At 55.1% G+C, this 22,498-nt stretch overlaps 1 protein-coding gene across 3 annotated transcripts in view; it reads right to left on the bottom strand.

Annotated features, from left to right (window-relative positions):
- FAM168A (family with sequence similarity 168 member A) overlaps positions 1-20,053 on the bottom strand; it is a 209,116-nt gene extending 189,063 nt beyond the window's left edge. The window contains exon 1 of one of the 3 annotated variants that reach the window (XM_063951189.1): positions 19,907-20,053. The gene's annotated coding sequence lies outside the window, so the exon portion shown is untranslated. The remainder of the gene's footprint in view (positions 1-19,906) is intronic. The other 2 variants (XM_063951190.1, XM_063951192.1) reach the window with 2 other exon arrangements.
- Between the last annotated feature and the right edge of the window lie 2,445 nt (positions 20,054-22,498).

Below are 22,498 nucleotides of genomic sequence, written 5' to 3'. Positions count from 1 at the left end.
AACTCTATTTTGTAACCTTTTAACACTAAATTGCGAATCCAGCCCTCCGCGGATGTGTGGAACCACGCCCCATGGAACGTCTGAAGGCGTGCTCCCACAATTGGAGAACCGAGATGGGCTGGTAACCCGTCATGCCACTGGCTTGTCGGTAACCTTAGCGTCTTGGCGAGTTGTGTTGGTTTGATGGAAACCACGTCCTCGACCACGTCTAGCAGGCGTGGCTGATCCTCTGCCACGTCCTCGAAAGGGCTGAGGTCTAAAGGATTTGAACGAAGGTCCAGCGTACCTTCTTCTTGGCGCAGGTGGAGGCAATGGTAAGAACACAGACTTACCTCCCGTAGCCTCCTTAATCCATGCGTCCAATTCTGGACCAAACAACTTCTTGCCATCGTAAGGCAACGCCTCTATACTTCGTTTGACCTCTGCCTCCGCTTGATAAGTACGCAGGTAGAGTGCTCTTCGTGCCGTAACTAGCGAAGATGAAATACGAGAAGTGAGCTGACAGACGTCAGTAGACGCTGTACAGAGATACTCTACAGCCTCAATCATTTGATTCACCTGAATTATCAGGTTTTCGTCATGTAAAGCCGATTTGAGTTCTGTAAGCCATATTATGAGCGCCTTAGTGACCCAAATGCCAACCAATCCAGGTCTTAGCATCACACCTGCTGCTACATACATGGATTTAAGCATAGTTTCTATCTTACGATCTGACGGATCTTTAAGCGTAGTAGCTGATGGCACTGGTATGGTTAATTTCTTGGTAAGCTTTGACACTGAAGAATCAACTATTGGTGGATTCTCCCATGTACCCGTTACCGATTCTGGAAACGGATAACTAGACTTAAATCTGCGAGGTATAGAAAACCGTTTATCTGGATTCTGTCTGGATTCTACTAACATCTGATTTAGAGAATCCGACACAGGAAAACTTACTGGCGTCTTCCGTCGTTTAGTAAATATGACCTGATCATTGGTGAGAGGCTGCTCAGCTTCAGGAAACCTTAGCGACTGCCGTACCGCTCTGATGAGATCATCAATGCCGGAACTGTTAACATCCTCGCCGTCTGACTCCACTTCGCCCTCCTCCCCCTCATCGTGTTCCGTGAGGTCTGGGATGGAATCGTCAGACTGCAACATAGCAGACACTGGAAAATCATAAGACATATGAAAATTATCCCGTTTGCCCAAAATGGATTTGGACCCTACGCAAGGCTGAGACGCCTCCGGTAGTTCTGGCGGTCTCACCCTAGACTCAGATCTTAGCGTTTCTCGCTCCAGACGAGCAGCGGTCATTTCAGTCTGAAATTTCTCCAGTACATTTACTAACATACCCCACGGAGGGTCCGGTGATGAAATTGGTTGCAAAACCGGAGCAGAAATGGTATTCTGAACGGAATCCACAAAACATACGTTACATGTGGTAGATCCAACCGGTAACACACTGCCACATACTTTGCAAATATGCTTTTTAGTTTTTGCTGGTGCCTTACTCATTATGGCGACAGACAATACAATACACAAAACACAGACACCTGCACGACTCAGTAAAATAGCAATAAGGTGGCTCTGTATATATATCTGGCCCAGTGCAATACACGTGGCCAGTACTATGAAATTTGATCCCAAATTCCCACGAACACCCCTGCGCCTCCGGTGGAGAAGAGATGTAGGACAGGAACGTTCTGGAATCACAGAGGAAGACACAGGAAGCTGTTAAAAATGGCTGCCCTGCTATACTTATACACATAATCACAGTGCATTCACTGATTATACTGTAACAATCCCTCTGCTGCTGCAGTATTTCACTGATATGTCCCCCCTGTAATGGCTGTTTATCTTATTACAGCGGCAGCGCAGCGTGTGGGCCCCCAGCGGGTATCGTAGAGCGCTACGTGTGTCCCAGCGGTGGGCTCCTATATATAGCGTGTCAGCTACCAAGGTAGCGCTGCTGTTCCGAGGTGCCTGGCCGGAGGCTGTGGCCTAACGGGCGGGTACCTGAGCGGGGAGAGCCGCGGCGCCTGCACGGAGGTCTGTGGCCGAACGTGTGGGCGCCTGAGTGGATAGAGCCGCTGCGCCTGCACGGAGGTCTGTGGCCGAACGTGCGGGCGCCTGAGAGGGGAGAGCCGCTGCGCCTGCACGGAGGTCTGTGACGAACGTGCGGGCGCCTGAGTGGAGAGAGCCGCGGTGCCTGCACGGAGGTCTGTGGACGAACGTGCGGCCGCCTGAGCGGGGTGGAATGGGCGGGCGCCTGAGCGGGAAGATGCCGGAGGCTGAGAGGGGAGAGCCGCTCCTTGCCGTCACCCAGCACTATGTCTCCACACGTCGGGGCGGCAGCGGGAGCTGACCGCCCCGTTTCACATACCTCACTCCTGCAGACGTGCGGAGGCTCCGACGGGGCTTTTCAGTAAGCGCCGGCCAGCCAGTGCAGGAGGATGTGAGGGCTGTGAGGGAGCTCTTTCAGAGAGGCCCGACACGCCCGTGCTGCAATCAGCAGCTGCACTATCCCTGACCCTGCCTTTTGGAAGGGGGACAGGGATGTGGTCAAACAGTAGAAAAAATAAAAATAAAAATAAATAAAAGTTTCTTCAACAAAACCGTGACTTCAGCTAAGCATGTGTTGCCACGTTCAGCACAGAAAAAACACTGAGTAAGTGCTCAGGGATATGGAGGGGTGGAGTGTTACTAAATTTAAATATTCAGTGCTGTGTTCCTACGGAAGCCCGTCCATATCCCAAGAGTACTCCAGTGACCCCTAGTGGATGAAAAAGAAATCACTGCTGTAAGCCCTCACGGTCAGGGCCCACTTTCTTCGTTCTCAACTCCTAGCAGTACCCCGGCCACTAGTGCTCATCTGTTTCCGTCTATATTTTTCCCATTGCTGCATCTGATTCTGTCTTTACCCTAAATCAGCAGCTGATTGTGGTTTGCTCCCCCCTCCCTCCACCGTGTGACATTACATTGCCCGCTTTTTCAATGCTTAGCGAGTCTCTCTATCCTACCCTCTACCCACATCGCCCATTGGTTTATTTGGATTATATTTATCCTCTGCATTTTATGCAATATATACAGTGTGTAATTTAGCTTTCATTGCATGGCGCTGCAGACACCTTGTGGCGCCACATAAATAAAAGTTATTAATAATAATAATGAGACAAAGACATCAGTGAGAATCCATTAGGGCAATCGTCCAATGACCATAAACCAGTGGTTCTCAAACTGGGTGCCCCGGGGCGCTTGCAGGGGGCACTGGGTTGGGATCCAGAATCAATTCAAATTATTTATGGTCACGGTAATGGGCAAAACCAGCGCTTGCGTCTTCTAGTCATAAACTATGTGGACAAACAGAAGCAAATCTCATCCCTCACCACATAACTGAGCCTAAAGCTGGGTACACAATAGACCAGGCATTCCCAACCACGGTCCTCAAGGCACACCAACAGTGCAGGTTTTAGGGATATCCAGGCTGCAGCACAGATGGTTAAATCAAAATAACTGAGCTACTAATTAAGTCACCTGTGTTCAAGCCTGGATATCACTAAAACCTGCACTGTTGGTGTGCCTTGAGGACCGTGGTTGGGAAAGCCTGCAATAGACGGTACAAATGATACACACGATGCGTACGCACTGTCCAATCTTTCAAACGACCGAAAGATGTATCTTGCGTCGTATGGTCATTAACCATTAATGGAAGATTTGTAGTTCCGATTCGGCTCAAAATGACAAACTGTCCGATTTATCGTCTAGTGCACAGGTCCTCAGGACCCCACATGGTCCACGTTTTGCAGGTCACCTGTAGATTTTTAAAATGTGACAGTTGGTGATGCACAGTGCAGCTGCTGGGTGACATGGAAAACATGAACCGTGTGGGGTCCTGAGGACCGAGTTTGAGAACCACTGATCTAGTGTGTACGCAGCTTAAGAAAGACATATAAACACAATTTACTTACTTTAATATTTATTTCTACTTTTGTCAATAAGAAACTTTTGGCCTGAGGGTGCCATGAAAATAATTCGGAAACTCTAGCGTGCCGTGATTCAAAGACGTTTGGGAACCACCGCCATACACTCACGGCAATATCTGGGGACAGCTAACTGCATTTCTACATTTCAGTCATTGTGACTTTTTGCTCATTTGAAAGGTGACGCGAGGACACATTTACCATACAATGCTACTTTATAGTCCTTGGAAAACAGAAGAGGAGATCTGCAAGGCGGCGATGACGGGGCAACCGCGCTGGGCTGCTATAATGTCAGAGGTCACTTGAAATACCGTGATGGTCATGGACCTGGATTTTGTAAAACAAATTGCCCTTGGGATTTCCTTGGTTGACAAAAACAAAAAAACCAGAGGAACATTCCAGTCATGTTACCTGTGCTTGTGGGGAGTTTAAACAGAAGCGGACTGTGACAGGACGGTACCGTACGAAAGCACTCGTCGCTTTCGCGTCCCGTTGGCTGCGCACAGAATGGAAGGTCAAGCCGCACGAGGCCTGACCACATAGGGGATTCCCGCTTACCGTCAGTAACTGCCTGTTACGGACTCCACCCACTGCGCTGTGGGCGGGTTCTCGCTGCCACCACCAAACTCCTAACCTGCCGTGGCGTTTGGAACCACGGTTCTGCTCTGTATGTGCCGACGCACTGCCTTACCACAGCTGTGTGGTGCTGACGAATCCCCACTAGCCACTTGCTAGGCCTCTACCGGTAGCTGGCGGAAGGCGGAGCTTGGAGACGCTAGGTACTTCCCTGGACAGCCGGAGGTCGGGGCTAGGTTTGGCCTAACCCTGTTGGTCACAAGATGAAGCAGTCTTCTTGAGGCAAAGATGTTTATTGCTCAATAACCTTTAAAAAGGCTCCTCCCTATTGCTAGGGGTAACAGCATACAATCAGATGTTTTCAGCAGAATAAGATGGAATAATACACCCTCCTATGGGCCAACTGCCCTTCTTTTATCCCTCTCCAAGACCCCTTACCACAGGGGGTAAGCCCGCCCTGTGGTGCACAACCAATCAATGTTTACCCATGAGCTGTGCATGCCTTGGTCTCATGCACAGCTAACATTGTCCCCTATGGACAGTGGGGAGTGGTCGGTCTCCTTTGACTCTCCCATCTTGGAGAATCAGGATACTCCCCGGTGCCGTTCAGTCTGGCTGGGGGAAAGTTTTCCCTCCTAAACTGACTTCCAGAAACCTGCCCGGGACCCAGCCCACTGGCTGCAGCCTGGATTTGGGCTCCAGAGCTGGGCAGCCTGGCTCCCCGATCCAGGTCTCTTGGCCACTACGGGTGATCTCCATGGAGCTCTAAGAAACCACTCAGCTTGTTTCATACATTACATTTAAATCACACTGTACATGTTATACATTTAAATACACTCTGAGCCTGCACAGGCTCCACATACCTAGGCACTGCAGTGCCTTACAACACACTGTACTTTCTATTATTTAACACAATGTCTGGTTTGTGGAATACTGTGTCCTAGTCCTGCAGCCTGGCTGCTAGGACCCTGTCTGTGCTGGCTCCCCTAGCCCTGCAGCCTGGCTGCTAGGGCTCTCTCAGTGCTGGAGGTATGGGGCTGGCTTCCCCCCATCCTCCAGCCTGCCTGTAATGCCTGCCACTGGGGTCCAGGGAGCTGGCACTCCCTGTCCCCCCAGTGGGGCACTCGCTTTGTGGCCTCGCCGCACGCAGCGGCGCACCCCCCTGTACTGAAGCCCGGCGGCCCGGGACACTTGTCCCGGCCGCCGTGACTCTGGCTCTGTTGCAGCGCTGAGGTGCCGGGAGCGTAGCTCCCGGACCCCAGCGCTCATCAGCCTGCTCGCCAGCCTAATTGCACCCACGCCGCTAGGGAGCCGGCTGGCCCGGTCCCCGTGTGCGGTGCACCCCCCTTGCCGCCCGGGACGTTCGTCCCGGCTGCCGCGGCTGGCCACCCGTGCTGGGCTGAGGCGCCGGGAGCAGAGCTCCCGGCCCCCAGCAGCGGCTCTCCCTTCTCCCCGGCGCGCACACTCCAGTGCACCCGGGGCTGCACTGACCGCTGCCGGGAGCGGAGCTCCCGGACTCCGGCGGTCAGCGGCTGCCCTCTCCCCCGGCGTGCACACACTGCTGAGCGCGCCGGGGGCTGTCCTCACTGCCGTGGTCTCCGGAGGGGTCCGGGACCACGGCACATTTAAAATACAATTTTGCACAGTTTTAAACACTTTATACACACGGCGCCTAGCGCCCACTACTTTTCAAACATGGCGCCAAGCGCCCATTGTCTCTTAAAATGGCGCCGGGCACTAGGGGTTAACCCCTTCAGTGCCGCGGCGGCCATTTCCCTCGTGGCTGGGGCTCTCCGGCCACACTCCTCCCCCCCCATTCAAGCGGGTCAACCAGGGACCCATGTCCCAACGATTTGGGTCCTGGTCCCGCAGTCCGTTGGGGTTAAGGGGACGCTACCTGGGGGGTGTAGGCTCTGGCCTAGACAGTTCATCCATAGTGTAGTGGGCCTCTCTTCGTGGGTGCACAATGTTCAAATAGTCCACCTGAAGTCCAAGTTCAAGGCTCCACCACAAAAGTCTGTCCAATTCCCCCAAGGTAGGTTGCAGCCACCTAACAGGTAGGTGGTAAGTCACCACGGTGGGGGGCCGGTTACAAACAAGTAGCCACCCACGGTGTCCCAACTGTGGCATACCCCACCCCCCACAATAGCAGTATACTGCTCAACCAGGCCACAGGGTGCTCCTGCCCATATGGCTCTTTCTGGCTCGGTACTGCTCCCAGTCCGTGCAGTGGCGCAATAGTTCGTAACACACAGTCCTGGTCAAGAATGTGCGCCATCAGCACTGGAGCGGGTACCCGAGCCTCCTTCAATGACTGGAATGCCAACTCGCAAGCGGGTGCAAAGTCCACTGACTTGGGAATGCCCTTCCTAGCCATCTCTGTCAAGGGGTTCACTACAGGACTAAAGTCAATGACAACATGTCCGTAGGGCCTTACAGGTTCTAAGGTCAGTACCTGTCTTGGTGATGTGGGTCGGGGATAGCCTCTGGTTGCCTCCACCCCCTCTGGTTTGGGCCTACCCCTGTCTCCTCCCACATGGTGCCCCAGGCACTGCACCTCCGTCATAACTATCTGGCAACTGTCTGCCCTAACTGTCAGACCTGCCCTCCAATCCTCCTCCGTCGACCTATGACTCGGGAAACCTACCCTGTCACCTAGGCCTACTCCTTCCTCCTCGTCCGCTACCTGTGCCACAGTGATGGCGGCCAGACCACCAGCCTCTGGATCCTGTGTGGCATCCACTACACGGAGGCTGCGTGTCTTCCCCGATCTACTGCGCACAGGCAGGGGACCTGCTATGTCCACAGCAACTTGCTGCAAGGGTTCTCCTATGGGCAGAGGCCCAGAGACAACACAACCGCTGGAGTGCCCCGGCTGCCAACGCATGGCACCAGCCTTACAGTTGGTCTGGGCGTCATCCGACATTCCAGACCAGGGTAAGTTCTGTGTCAGGCACTTCAGGGTACGGTCTGTCCCCGGGTTACTGTCCAAAGGGGTTTCACTGGCAACCGACACCGGTTGCGCAGGAACGTTCCCTGAGGGGACCAGTTGGACACATTCCCTATCTGGTCTATCCCCTCCCACTTTCCTGGCTACCCTGTACCTTAACCCTTCCCGCCAGGGCAAACTTCCTGCCCCAACCCTGTCAAGGCCGCTGCCAGAGTGGCGCCTCATGCCTTTCAGGGATGGGTCAGAGAGTTGAGCCTCCCTAAACTCCTGCCTGTGGCCCTCAATCTCTCCTAAATTGGGACACTCTACAGGGGGATCTAGGTGGGGACTACTAGGGTCAGTCTGGTAGGGGTCAGTCATGGAAAAATCAGTGTGGTTTCTCATACTCACCGCCGGAGTTGGCAAACCACTTGGGTCAGGAGCATCATTGGGCACCCCCACAGGATCAAACGAGCTGGAACCGACATCCTCTGCGTTGCTAGTGGACGTGGGCATACCAGAGGCAAAAGGCATGCGGGGTCGATGTGCTGATCTAGCCGCTGTAGTCTTTTCCTCTGGGCTGGGCTGTGCTGGAGTAGCGGATGTCAACGGTGGGTTTGGAACTTGACTCCGGGGAATGGCGCCAACAAACGTAGTGACGATCCCACCACCCAGATCATTTCCTAGGACCACATCAGTTGGGAGACCATCCATGACGGCAACTTCTCGCAACTCTGGCCCAGCTCCCCAGTCCAGGTAGACTCTTGCCATGGGAACCGCTTTCTCTGTTCCTTCTGCCAGGGTGACCGTGGCAGTGCGACCATGCAATACTGCAGCAGGATCTATAAGGTGGGGGCTCACCACAGTGATTGAGGCCCCAGAGTCTCTTAGGCCTTCCCCCTGCAGGGGTCCCACGTGGACCGGCTGCAGGTGCCTCCACATATTGTGTAGGGGCTTTTTGGCCATGCAGGTGACTCTCTCCGCAGAGTGCACCTGTCTCTCGCCACACTCCATCGGACTGACTGGAGGGGGAACAGTCTCTATAGGCTCATCTCCTCTCGTCAAACAAGCGATCCGGGCTCCAGCACTCGGATTTGGGGCACGAGTCTGGGGTGCTTGGGATGCAGGACAGTTCATCCTCAGATGTCCGATTTTCCCACAGCCGTAGCACTTCTTCTCCAGTCGTGGCACCGATGTTCTCTGATCAGTTGCAGGGACTCTGCGGTGCGGTTGCTGGCCAAGAGCACCCGGGTTGGAAGATGCTTGTCTTTGGGGGTGATGAGTTGAAGAGGGGGGTCCCCTTGGTGGTGCAGTCTTTTGAAGCTGGCTGCTGGCTGGGCGCTTCTGTCCCTGGGGCCGAATTGCCACATACTTGTCTGCTAACTGGGCAGCCATCTTTAAGCTGGGTGGCTCCCGATCTAGCACCCACTCCTTCACTTCTTGGGCGCACCTGCGGTAGAACTGCTCCCTGCAGATCAGGTCGATCAGTGCATCCCATGTAGTGGCTTCCGAATCCTTCACCCACTTCACCACGTACTGCCACAGCTGGGTGGCGAACTGCTCATGGGTGCTGCTAGGATTCTTGGGCAAGTCTCTGAACTTCTTCCTGTAAGACTCTGGAGTGATGAAGAATCGCAGGAGGAGGGCCTTCGCGACTTCGTCGTAGTTCCCACAGTCCTCCGTGGCCACTCCTCGATAGGCCTCCAAGGCCTCTCCATGCAGAGTGGGCACAAGGTGTCTCACCCACTCTGACTTGGGTAGATCGTGTAGTTTGCAAGTCCTCTCAAAAACTTGTAAATGTCCATCAATGTCCCCATCACTGTCTGCAAACTGAACTCGTCCTGACCTGTGTACAACAGCTGACAACGGCTCCCGGGGTACCACGGCCTGTGGTGCCCGCTCATCACGCCACATCTGGATGATGATCAAGCGCTCTTGCTCCGTTGCCCTTTCCCCCAATTCCGCTAGCCGATCTGCTAGGGTATCCGGGCCGCCCCCCCCTGGGACGTTGGGATCCTGGCCCTGCTAGGGATTGCTGGGAAACATTGCTGCTGTGAGAGAGGGCGGGGCTTGTGGTTCTCACCGGTTCCTTACGAAGGTCCACTGTTGGGCCGTCCTCTGCAATGCTGACGCCGTCAGTGCTTTCCACCTCCGCCCGATGGGACTCCTCCCAGCTCCTGAGCGCCGCCTTCATGACGCTTCTGGACGCATTGGAAGGGATATCCACACCCTTCTCCTGGCATACGATCTCCAGATCATCCTTGGACATTCCGCTGAATTCCGCCATCTTGTGCGTTCTCCTGCGCTGCAGTTACTCCTCTCCTGAGTAACTCGGCTTCTCCAATCGGGTGATGAAAAGCCGCCTGGGAATATCCCACCACTATGCCACCAATTTCTGTGACAGGACGGTACCGTACGAAAGCACTCGTCGCTTTTGCGTCCCGTTGGCTGCGCACAGAATGGAAGGTCAAGCCGCACGAGGCCTGACCACATAGGGGATTCCCGCTTACCGTCAGTAACTGCCTGTTACTGACTCCACCCACTGCGCTGTGGGCGGGTTCTCGCTGCCACCACCAAACTCCTAACCTGCCGTGGCGTTTGGAACCACGGTTCTGCTCTGTATGTGCTGACACACTGCCTTACCACAGCTGTGTGGTGCTGACGAATCCCCACTAGCCACTTGCTAGGCCTCTACCGGTAGCTGGCGGAAGGCGGAGCTTGGAGACGCTAGGTACTTCCCTGGACAGCCGGAGGACGGGGCTAGGTTTGGCCTAACCCTGTTGGTTACAAGATGAAGCAGTCTTCTTGAGGCAAAGATGTTTATTGCTCAATAACCTTTAAAAAGGCTCCTCCCTATTGCTAGGGTTAACAGCATACAATCAGATGTTTTCAGCAGAATAAGATGGAATAATACACCCTCCTATGGGCCAACTGCCCTCCTTTTATCCCTCTCCAAGACCCCTTACCACAGGGGGTAAGCCCGCCCTGTGGTGCACAACCAATCAATGTTTACCCATGAGCTGTGCATGCCTTGGTCTCATGCACAGCTAACATTGTCCCCTATGGACAGTGGGGAGTGGTCGGTCTCCTTTGACTCTCCCATCTTGGAGAATCAGGATACTCCCCGGTGCCGTTCAGTCTGGCTGGGGGAAAGTTTTCCCTCCTAAACTGACTTCCAGAAACCTGCCCGGGACCCAGCCCACTGGCTGCAGCCTGGATTTGGGCTCCAGAGCTGGGCAGCCTGGCTCCCCGGTCCAGGTCTCTTGGCCACTACGGGTGATCTCCATGGAGCTCCAAGAAACCACTCAGCTTGTTTCATAGCTGAGCTGCTTCTCTCTCTCCCTGTGCCCCTTGGAAGTGTGAGGCTGGATGGGAAAGCATTCCGTTTTTGGGGAAAAGGTCTGGGAGAATCCATCAGCCTGCACAGCCATGGATTCCCCCCTCCTGGGACACACAACCAAGTAAGTGCAATTTACCTTTAAATACATTACATTTAAATCACACTGTACATGTTATACATTTAAATACACTCTGAGCCTGCACAGGCTCCACATACCTAGGCACTGCAGTGCCTTACAACACACTGTACTTTCTATTATTTAACACAATGTCTGGTTTGTGGAATACTGTGTCCTAGTCCTGCAGCCTGGCTGCTAGGACCCTGTCTGTGCTGGCTCCCCTAGCCCTGCAGCCTGGCTGCTAGGGCTCTCTCAGTGCTGGAGGTATGGGGCTGGCTTCCCCCCATCCTCCAGCCTGCCTATAATGCCTGCCACTGGGGTCCAGGGAGCTGGCTCTCCCTGTCCCCCCAGTGGGGCACTCGCTTTGTGGCCTCGCCGCACGCAGCGGCGCACCCCCCTGTACTGAAGCCCGGCGGCCCGGGACACTTGTCCCGGCCGCCGTGACTCTGGCTCTGTTGCAGCGCTGAGGCGCCGGGAGCGTAGCTCCCGGACCCCAGCGCTCATCAGCCTGCTCGCCAGCCTAATTGCACCCACGCCGCTAGGGAGCCGGCTAGCCCGGTCCCCGTGTGCGGTGCACCCCCCTTGCCGCCCGGCAGCCCGGGACGTTCGTCCCGGCTGCCGCGGCTGGCCACCCGTGCTGGGCTGAGGCGCCGGGAGCAGAGCTCCCGGCCCCCAGCAGCGGCTCTCCCTTCTCCCCGGCGCGCACACTCCAGTGCACCCGGGGCTGCACTGACCGCTGCCGGGAGCGGAGCTCCCGGACTCCGGCGGTCAGCGGCTGCCCTCTCCCCCGGCGCGCACACACTGCTGAGCGCGCCGGGGCTGTCCTCACTGCCGTGGTCTCCGGAGGGGTCCGGGACCACGGCACATTTAAAATACAATTTTGCACAGTTTTAAACACTTTATACACACAGCGCCTAGCGCCCACTACTTTTCAAACATGGCGCCAAGCACCCATTGTCTCTTAAAATGGCGCCGGGCACTAGGGGTTAACCCCTTCAGTGCCGCGGCGGCCATTTCCCTCGTGGCTGGGGCTCTCCGGCCACACGGACAATGAACCTCACACCTTGGAAGCCCGATTACCATCATTCAATAACTGTCGGAAGCTGACGTCTTGTTGGAAAGACGGCACTTCCGACAGGTTTAGGTCGGAAGGGGTTCCGACCTATTCATTACGACCCCATTTTGTCTGACAAGCCGGGAAACCTGACTTGTCGGAATGCACGCTGATCGGCAGCTTCAGCCGCCGATCAGCGTGCATTGACGGAAGCGGGGCCAAACCAGACAGGTTTTAGCCCCGTTTCCGACAATCTCAATCCGACTTTAAAAAAAGTCGGATTGAGATGAGGGAGCTGAGAGCAGGAGACGGAGGGAGATGCTGGAGCTGGGTGGGTGCTGCCGTGAGCCTCCACTTACGCTGCTGCAGCCGCTGCTACCCCCGTCTCCTCCTCTCCTCCCCCATCCACTCCGTCTCCTGCTGCTCCCCCCACTGCCCCAGACACCTCCCCCACAGGCGCCACTGACATCTCCCACCCCCCGTGCAGCTAACAGCTCCCCCTAATGCCGCTGTCAGCAGCAGCAGGTCAGGAAACCGGGAACTGCCAAATCCGACAGTCGGATTTGGCCGCTCTTTGAATTGGGGTTGTCGGGTCCATTCAGACAACTGCATGTCGGAACGGACCCGACTCTTATTGAATATACCCCTATGGGCTTGATTGATGTTTGCAAGTAAAGCAAAAAAAGCAAGTAACGTTGTGTCTGGAGCAAACCATGTTGCCATGCAAGGGGGAGCAAATACATTTATATGTTTTCTGTGCATGGTAAATACTGGCTGCTTTTGCATGCAGCCCACAAATCTTAAACAGCTTTATATTTACACTGCAATTTAGATTTCAGTTTAAACACACCCCACCCAAATCTAACTCTCTCTGCACACGTTACATCTGCCCCACCTGCAGCGCAACATGGTTTTGCCCAGTTGTGGCACCTTATCTTTAATACCAGCGCAAAACGCATTTGTTGGTTGGAATAAAAAAAAAAAAGCACTGAGGAAAGCTCAGTCTTCTGTATATGCGCCGTATCCCGCAGGCGAACGCGCAGCTTGTCCGTCTCCCCAGCAATGCGCCGCAGATTACAGAATGTGTATTCATGTTTGTACATACACCATACATTATGACGGGCTTAACCATCCAGAACATTACAGGTATTTGGATCAGGAGAGCTGAACTGCAGAAATGTCTGCTTGCAGGCAGCAGAAAAATCACAGGAGAACCTTCCACCAAGGGCAAATCTGCTGGAAGACGTCGAATGCCCTTCAAACACAAAGGAGCGTAGAGCGAAATTCAATGTACTGTATGGGAATCGCAGCAGACGAAGAAAAAAAAAAAAAACCCCACGATGTGTGGATAAACTGCAGCCCCCAGGAGTGAGAGAGAAGCAAAACACAGCGGCGCTAAACCCAGAACAAAAGGCTCGGGCTGAAAGCAAGACACACAATCCCCAGTAATCCTCAGACGCTTCCATCACAGCACAATGCCGCACAGAAAGGGTTAACCCGGCCGCCGATAGGCCCCCGAGCTATATACACCTTGCATGCAGGGGACGCACTGCATACCCCTCCATGGAAGAGATCTCCCAGCGTGTGTGCGAGTCGGGGACAGTTCCCCCATCTGCTCAGGAAGCCGCTATGCATTGCTCATTAATAATGCAAGTGCCAACCATCAATATCCTACTCCTCAGACGCAGCCACTTCCCGATTCCCAGTCAGCAAAACAAGATTTTTTTATTTTTTTTTTAACTAGTCCCAAAAATATCTGCAAGTGCACCCATTAAAAATACAAAAAAGGAAAAAAAAAACATCCACATTACATCATACACGAAATACTGATTTGCAGAAAGTGGCATGTACGGAATGCGTGTATGTATGTACAGTATGCTAGTTATCATGTATGACGTGTATATATAGTAAGGTTGGTGCAATACACCTTGCACAACTGCACCAAAATCCACCTGTGAACCAATCACAATAGAGACAATAAAGCACAGACATCTCCTTACTAATATCTGGTCATGTAACCAAAGCACAGCGGTATCAGACACTCGCATCGGTGTCACCTTCTGCTACGTCACCCAGGCAGCGATAATAAAATGGGGTAACCGGACAATCCTGCAATGGAGCGTCCCAATGGGCCATTTCCCAACAAACGGGACAGATATCATACACTGAAATAAATGCAGCATACTGTGTACTTCTTCCAAAGACACAACCGGAACTGCTTTGTTATTCATCGCTGGCAAAGTCACAATGCAGCAATGATACCGTTATGTACTAATAACAATCCGCTGCGAAGGGATAATATATGGGAAACATCGTACCATAGAAAGGTGTGCAGCGCAGACACTACAAGCGTAACATTAATGGTATTGTCCACAAATCGTGGTCAGGAACTGTATGACTAGGTGTCCAGGCAGAGAGGTGAAGCCCCAGATATACCAGGCCAGAAACAGAACCAGACTCATTGCCCGAACAGGGTCACATGACCCAGTCAGAAGTTTTAAGAAACCCCTTTTACCCATCAAACTGATGTCCATCCATACATGGGGCTTTCCATGCAGTGTGCCCCCTTATACATACGCCTGCCAAAAAAAGTGCTCACACACACACACACACCTGTCCACACAGTGCCCCCACACACACCTAATCCCAGGCCTGTCCACACACTGCCCCCACACAGACCTACACCCAGGCCTGTCCACACAGTGTCCCCAGACACACCTAATCCCAGGCCTGTCCACACACTGCTCCCACACAGACCTACACCCAGGCCTGTCCACAGTGTCCCCAGACACAACTAATCCCAGGCCTGTCCACACAGTGCCCCCCCCCACACACACCTACACCCAGGCCTGTCCACACAGTGCCCCCACACACATCTACACCCAGGCCTGCCCACACAGTGCCCCCCCCACACACACACACACCTACACCCAGGCCTGTCCACACAGCGCCCCCCCACAACACACCTACACTCAGGCCTGCCCACACAGTGCCCCCTCACACACACACACCTACACCCAGGCCTGTCCACACAGTGCCCCCACACATACATCTACACCCAGGCCTGCCCACACAGTGCCCCCACACACACCTACACCCAGGCCTGTCCACACACTGCCCCCACACACATCTACACCCAGGCCTGCCCACACACTGCCCCCACACACACCTACACCCAGGCCTGCCCACACGGTGCCCCACACAACCTAATCCCAGGCCTGCCCACACAGTGCCCCCACACACACCTACACCCAGGCCTGTCCACACAGTGTCCCCACACACACCTAATCCCAGGCCTGCCCACACAGTGTCCCCACACACACCTACACCCAGGCCTGTCCACACAGTGTCCCCACACACACACCTACACCCAGGCCTGTCCACACAGTGTCCCCACACACACCTACACCAAGGCCTGTCCACACAGTGCCCCCACACGCACCTACACCCAGATCTGTCCACAAAGTGCCCTCACACACATCTACACCCAGGCCTGCCCACACACTGCCCCTACACACACCTACACCCAGGCCTGTCCACACAGTGCCCCCACACACACCTACACCCAGGCCTGTCCACACAGTGCCACCCCCCCACACACACACCTACACCCAGGCCTGTCCCCACAGTACCCCCACACACACATATGCCCAGGCCTGTCCACACACTGCCCCCACACACACCTACACCCAGGCCTGTCCACACAGTGCCCCCACACACACCTACACCCAGGCCTGTCCACACAGTGCCACCCCCCCACACACACACCTACACCCAGGCCTGTCCCCACAGTACCCCCACACACACATATGCCCAGGCCTGTCCACACAGTGCCCCCACACACACACCTACGCCCAGGCCTGTCCACACAGTGCCCCCACACACAAACACCTATGCCCAGGCCTGTCCACACAGTGCCCACACACACACACACACACACACACACACACCTACACCCAGGCCTGTCCACACAGTGCCCCCACACACACACACCTACACCCAGGCCTGTCCACACAGTGCCCCCACACACACACACCTATGCCCAGGCCTGTCCACCACCTGGGTCAAGGCCTGTACAGCAGTGTCCCCATATCTGTGCTCTGGCCTGTCTCCTGCCCATGCAGTATACCCCTACCAATGCCCAGGCCTGTCGATGTAGTGTCCAACACCCTTGTCTGTATCTGTACCTTCAGTGTCCCAAATCTCTGTCCGTGCAGCTTCCCTCCACACGCGACCTTGCCAGTAGACTTGTGCTTCCCCACTTATGTCCATTCATGATGTTCACACTGTGTTCCCCAGCTCATTCTGTCTGTCCACGTAGTGTCCTCCCACCTACATATGTCTGTCCACGTAGTGTCCTCCCACCTACATATGTCTGTCCACGCAGTGTCCCCCCACCTACATATGTCTGTCCACGCAGTGTCCCCCCACCTACATATGTCTGTCCACGCAGTGTCCCCCCACCTACATATGTCTGTCCATGCAGTGTCCCCCCACCTACATATGTCTGTCCACGCAGTGTCCCCCCACCTACATATGTCTGTCCACGCAGTGTCCTCCCACCTACATATGTCTGTCCACGCAGTGTCCCCCCACCTACATATGTCTGTCCACGCAGTGTCCCCCCACCTACATATGTCTGTCCACGCAGTGTCCCCCCACCTACATATGTCTGTCCACGCAGTGTCCCCCCACCTACATATGTCTGTCCACGCAGTGTCCCCCCACCTACATATGTCTGTCCACGCAGTGTCCCCCCACCTACATATGTCTGTCCACGCAGTGTCCCCCCACCTACATATGTCTGTCCACGCAGTGTCCTCCCACCTACATATGTCTGTCCACGCAGTGTCCTCCCACCTACATATGTCTGTCCACGCAGTGTCCCCCCACCTACATATGTCTGTCCACGCAGTGTCCTCCCACCTACATATGTCTGTCCACGCAGTGTCCCCCCACCTACATATGTCTGTCCACGCAGTGTCCCCCCACCTACATATGTCTGTCCAAGCAGTGTCCCCCCACCTACATATGTCTGTCCACGCAGCGTCTCGCCAACCTATAGCCATGCCTGTCTACAGTTCCCCCCCCACCTACAAACATCTGCCCACGCAGTGTCCCCACACCTAGGTTCTTGGCTATCTACGCAGTGTCCCTTCACCTAGGTCCGTGTCTGTATACAGTGTCTCCCCAATCAATATCCATGCATATCTACACAGTGTCCCCCCCACCTACAAACATCTATCCACGCAGTGTCCCCTCTACCTACGGTTGTCCACAGTGTCTGTATACAGTGTCTCCTTAACCAATATCCATGCCTGTCTACTCAGTGTCTCCACTGTACGTACGTCTATCCACGCATTGCCCCCATCTACTTGCATCTGTCCACGCATTGCCCCCCCACCTACGTGAGTCTGTCCACGCATTGCCCCCCACCTACGTGAGTCTGTCCACGCATTGCCCCCACCTACGTGCGTCTGTCCACGCATTCCCCCCACCTACGTGCGTCTGTCCACGCATTGCCCCCCACCTACGTGCGTCTGTCCACGCATTCCCCCCAACTACGTGCGTCTGTCCGCGCATTCCCCCCAACTACGTGCGTCTGTCCACGCATTCCCCCCACACCTACGTGCTCCTTTCCACACATTACCCCACACCTACGTGCGTCTGTCCACGCATTCCCCCCCACAACTACGTGCGTCTGTCCGCGCATTCCCCCCAACTACGTGCGTCTGTCCACGCATTCCCCCCACACCTACGTGCTCCTTTCCACACATTACCCCACACCTACGTGCGTCTGTCCACGCATTCCCCCCCACAACTACGTGCGTCTGTCCGCGCATTCCCCCCAACTACGTGCGTCTGTCCACGCATTCCCCCCACACCTACGTGCGCCTTTCCACACATTACCCCACACCTACGTGCGTCTGTCCACGCATTCCCCCCCACAACTCCGTGCGTCTGTCCACGCATTCCCCCCCACAACTCCGTGTCTGTCAACGCATCCCCCCCACACCTACGTGCGCCTTTCCATGCATTACCCCACACCTGTGTGCGTCTGTCCACGCATTCCCCCCACATCTACATGCGTCTGTCCACACATTTCCCCCCCACAATTACGTGCAGCTGTCCACGCATCGACCCCACCTGAGTGCGTCTGTACACGCATTGCCCACCACCTACGTACATCTGTCCACGCATCCGCCCCACCTGAGTGCGTCTGTCCACGCATCGCCCCCACCTGAGTGCGTTTGTCTACGCATTGCCCCCCACACCTACGTGCGTCTGTCCACGCATTACCTCCAACTACGTGCGTCTGTCCACGCATTCCGCCCATCTATGTGCGTCTCTCCACGCATTCCCCCACACCTACGTGCATCTGTCCACCCATTACCTCCCACAACTACGTGCGTCTGTCCACGCATCCCCCCCCCCCACACAACTCCGTGCGTCTGTCCACGCATTCAACTCCGTGCGTCTGTCCACGCATTCCCCACCCACAACTCCGTGTGTCTGTCCACGCATCCCCCCCACAACTACATGCGTCTGTCCACGCATTTCCCCCCTCCACAACTACGTGCATCTGTCCACGCATCGACCCCACCTGAGTGCGTCTGTACACGCATTGCCCACCACCTACGTACATCTGTCCACGCATCCGCCCCACCTGAGTGCGTCTGTCCACGCATCGCCCCCACCTGAGTGCGTCTGTCTATGCATTGCCCCCCACACCTACGTGCGTCTGTCCACGCATTACCTCTCACAACTACGTGCGCCTTTCCATGCATTACCCCACACCTACGTGCGTCTGTCCACGCATTCCCCCCCACAACTACATGCGTCTGTCCACGCATTTCCCCCCCCCCACAACTACGTGCATCTGTCCACGCATCGACCCCACCTTAGTGCGTCTGTACACGCATTGCCCACCACCTACGTACATCTGTCCACGCATCGCCCCCACCTACGTGCGTCTGTCCACGCATTACCTCCCACGACTACGTGCATCTGTCCACGCATTCCACCCATCTATGTGCGTCTCTCCACGCATTCCCCAACACCTACGTGCGTCTCTGTCCACGCATTACCTCCCACAACTACGTGCGTCTATCCACGCATTCCCCCCCACAACTCTGTGCGTCTGTCCACGCATTCCCCACCCACAACTCCGTGTGTCTATCCACGTATCCCCCCCACACCTACGTGCGCCTTTCCATACATTACCCCACACCTACGTGCGTCTGTCCACGCATCCCCCCCAACTACATACGTCTGTCCACGCATTCCCCCCCACAACTACGTGCATCTGTCCACGCATTGCCCACCACCTACGTACATCTGTCCACGCATCCGCCCCACCTGAGTGCGTCTGTCCACGCATCCCCCCCACCTGAGTGCGTCTGTCTACGTATTGCCCCCCATACCTACGTGCGTCTGTCCACGCATTCCGCCCATCTATGTGCGTCTGTCCACACATTGTCCCCCACCTACGTGCGTCTGTCCACGCATTCTCCCCCACCTACGTGCGTCTGTCCATGCACTGCCCCCCACCTACATGCATCTGCCCATGCAGCGTCCCCCCACCTACGTGCATGCCCACAAATTTGTCATCCAGTGTCCTTAATCCTGCACCTAATTCTGTCCCCACAGTGTCCCTTAGTACCCCCACACAGACACACCTGGCACCACCCTAGGAATGAGCATGCTCACATGGAGTGTCCCCCCCCATACAACAACACCCGCCAGCAGCGCCCCCCCACCCCCATGTCCCCGCACACAGTCCCCCCTCCTTCCCACCAAATATCCCTACCCCCATATAAGCATCCGCCGCCCCTCCCCCATGTTCTCCCGCATCTGCCCCGTGCAGCTCCCCCGGGAACCCGCACCACGGCCTAGAGCATCCCCCCCGGCCCCGAGTCACCCTCACCTGACCGGGTCTCCGTCCTGGCTGAGCCGCTGCGGTGCTCCGGGCTGTGTCAGCGCTGCTGCTGTGCTCTCGCCGTGTCTGTGGATGGAGGGGGAGGAGAGACGGCGGAGGGAGAGGAGGAGGAGGCGCTGCTGCTGCTGCCGAGCGGCGGCTGTCACTGTGACATCACCTCCGGCCGCCGGGGGGAGACCCTCTGCTGCTGCCACTGACTGACTGGGGAGAGAGACCCCCAGAGCCATACACTGACTGAGAGAGACCCCATACACAGAGAGAGACCGCCACAGCCATACACTGACAGATAGACACCATACACAGAGAGAGACCCCCACAGCCATACACTGACAGAGAGAGACCCCCACAGCTATACACTGACTGAGAGAGACCCCCAGAGCCATACACTGACTGAGAGAGACCCCCAGAGCCATACATTGACTGAGAGAGACCCCATACACAGAGATAGAGACCCCCAGAGCCATACACTGACTGAGAGAGACCCCATACACAGAGAGAGACCGCCACAGCCATACACTGACAGATAGACACCATACACAGAGAGAGACCCCCACAGCCATACACTGACAGAGAGACCCCCACAGCTATACACTGACTGAGAGAGACCCCCAGAGCCATACACTGACTGAGAGAGACCCCCAGAGCCATTCACTGACTGAGAGAGACCCCATACACAGAGAGAGAGACCCCCACAGCCATACACTGACTGAGAGACACCATACACAGAGAGAGACCCCCACAGCCATACACTGACTGAGAGAGACCCCCAGAGCCATACACTGACTGCGAGACACCATACACAGAGAGAGAGAGACCCCCACAGCCATACACTGACAGAGAGATCCCATACACAGAGAGAGAGACCCCCACAGCTATACACTGACTGAGAGAGATCCCATACACAGAAAGACCGCCACAGCCATACACTGACAGATAGACACCATACACAGAGAGAGAGAGACCCCCACAGCCATATACTGACTGAGAGAGATCCCATACACAGAGAGAGAGACCCCCACAGCTATACACAGAGTGAGAGACCCCCACAGCTATACACTGACTGAGAGAGACCCCCACAGCCATACACTGACAGAGAGAGACCCCATACACAGATAGAGAGACCCCCAGAGCCATACACTGACTGAGAGAGACCCCATACACAGAGAGAGAGACCCCCACAGCTATACACTGACTGAGAGAGACCCCCACAGCTATACACTGACTGAGAGAGACCCCCAGAGCCATACACTTACTGCGAGACACCATACACAGAGAGAGAGAGACCCCCACAGCCATATGCTGACTGAGAGAGATCCCATACACAGAGAGAGAGACCCCCACAGCTATACACTGACTGAGAGAGATCCCATACACAGAAAGAGACCGCCACAGCCATACACTGACAGATAGACACCATACACAGAGAGAGAGAGACCCCCACAGCCATATACTGACTGAGAGAGATCCCATACACAGAGAGAGAGACCCCCACAGCTATACACAGAGTGAGAGAGACCCCCACAGCCATACACTGACTGAGAGAGACCCCATACACAGAGAGACCCCCACAGCTATACACAGAGTGAGAGAGACCCCATACACAGAGTGAGAGAGACCCCACAGCTATACACTGACTGAGAGAGACCCCATACGCAGAGAGAGAGACCCCCACAGCCATACACTGACTGAGAGAGATCCCATACACAGAAAGAGACCGCCATAGCCATACACTGACAGATAGACACCATACACAGAGAGAGACCCCCACAGCCATACACTGACAGAGAGATCCCATACACAGAAAGAGACCGCCACAGCCATACACTGACAGATAGACACCATACACAGAGAGAGAGACCCCCACAGCCATACACTGACAGAGAGAGACCCCCAGAGCCATACACTGACTGAGAGAGACCCCCAGAGCCATACACTGACTGAGAGACACCATACACAGAGAGAGACCCCCACAGCCATACACTTACTGAGAGAGACCCCATACACATAAAGAGACCGCCACAGCCATACACTGACTGAGAGAGACCCCATACACATAAAGAGACCACCACAGCCGTATACTAAAGGGTATGGGACTCAGGGTCGACACCTATTGGTTGACAGTATAAATAGGTTGACACACAGCCATTAGGTCAACCTGAAAAAGGTCGACATGAGTTTTTCATGGTTTTTTGGTGTACTTTTCTTTGTAAAGTGACCAGGAACCCCAATTAGTGCACCGTGTCCCCTTCCATGGCGAGCAAAGGTGCCTCGCTCCTCTACCGCTGCACTCAGCACAGGTTACCGTTCCCAATCGTAGTCCACGTGGATCGTAAAGTATGAAAAAGTTTTAAAAAAAGTGAAAAAGTGGCGTCAACCTTTTGCATGTCGACCTTGTTCAGGTCGACCTATTTCTAGTGTTGACCTAGCCACTGTTGACCAATGGGTGTCGACCCAGAGTCTGGATACCACACTTACTGAGAGAGACCCCACATAGCAATACACTGACTGGGAGAGTCCCCACAGCCGTATACTGACTGAGAGAGACCCCATACACAGAAAGAGACCCCCACAACCATACAC

This window comes from Pseudophryne corroboree, chromosome 2, assembly GCF_028390025.1.
Source record: "Pseudophryne corroboree isolate aPseCor3 chromosome 2, aPseCor3.hap2, whole genome shotgun sequence".
Taxonomy (NCBI): Eukaryota; Metazoa; Chordata; class Amphibia; order Anura; family Myobatrachidae; genus Pseudophryne; species Pseudophryne corroboree.
Note: the sequence above shows the minus strand (reverse complement) of the source record. Positions and strands in the feature narration are given on the sequence as shown.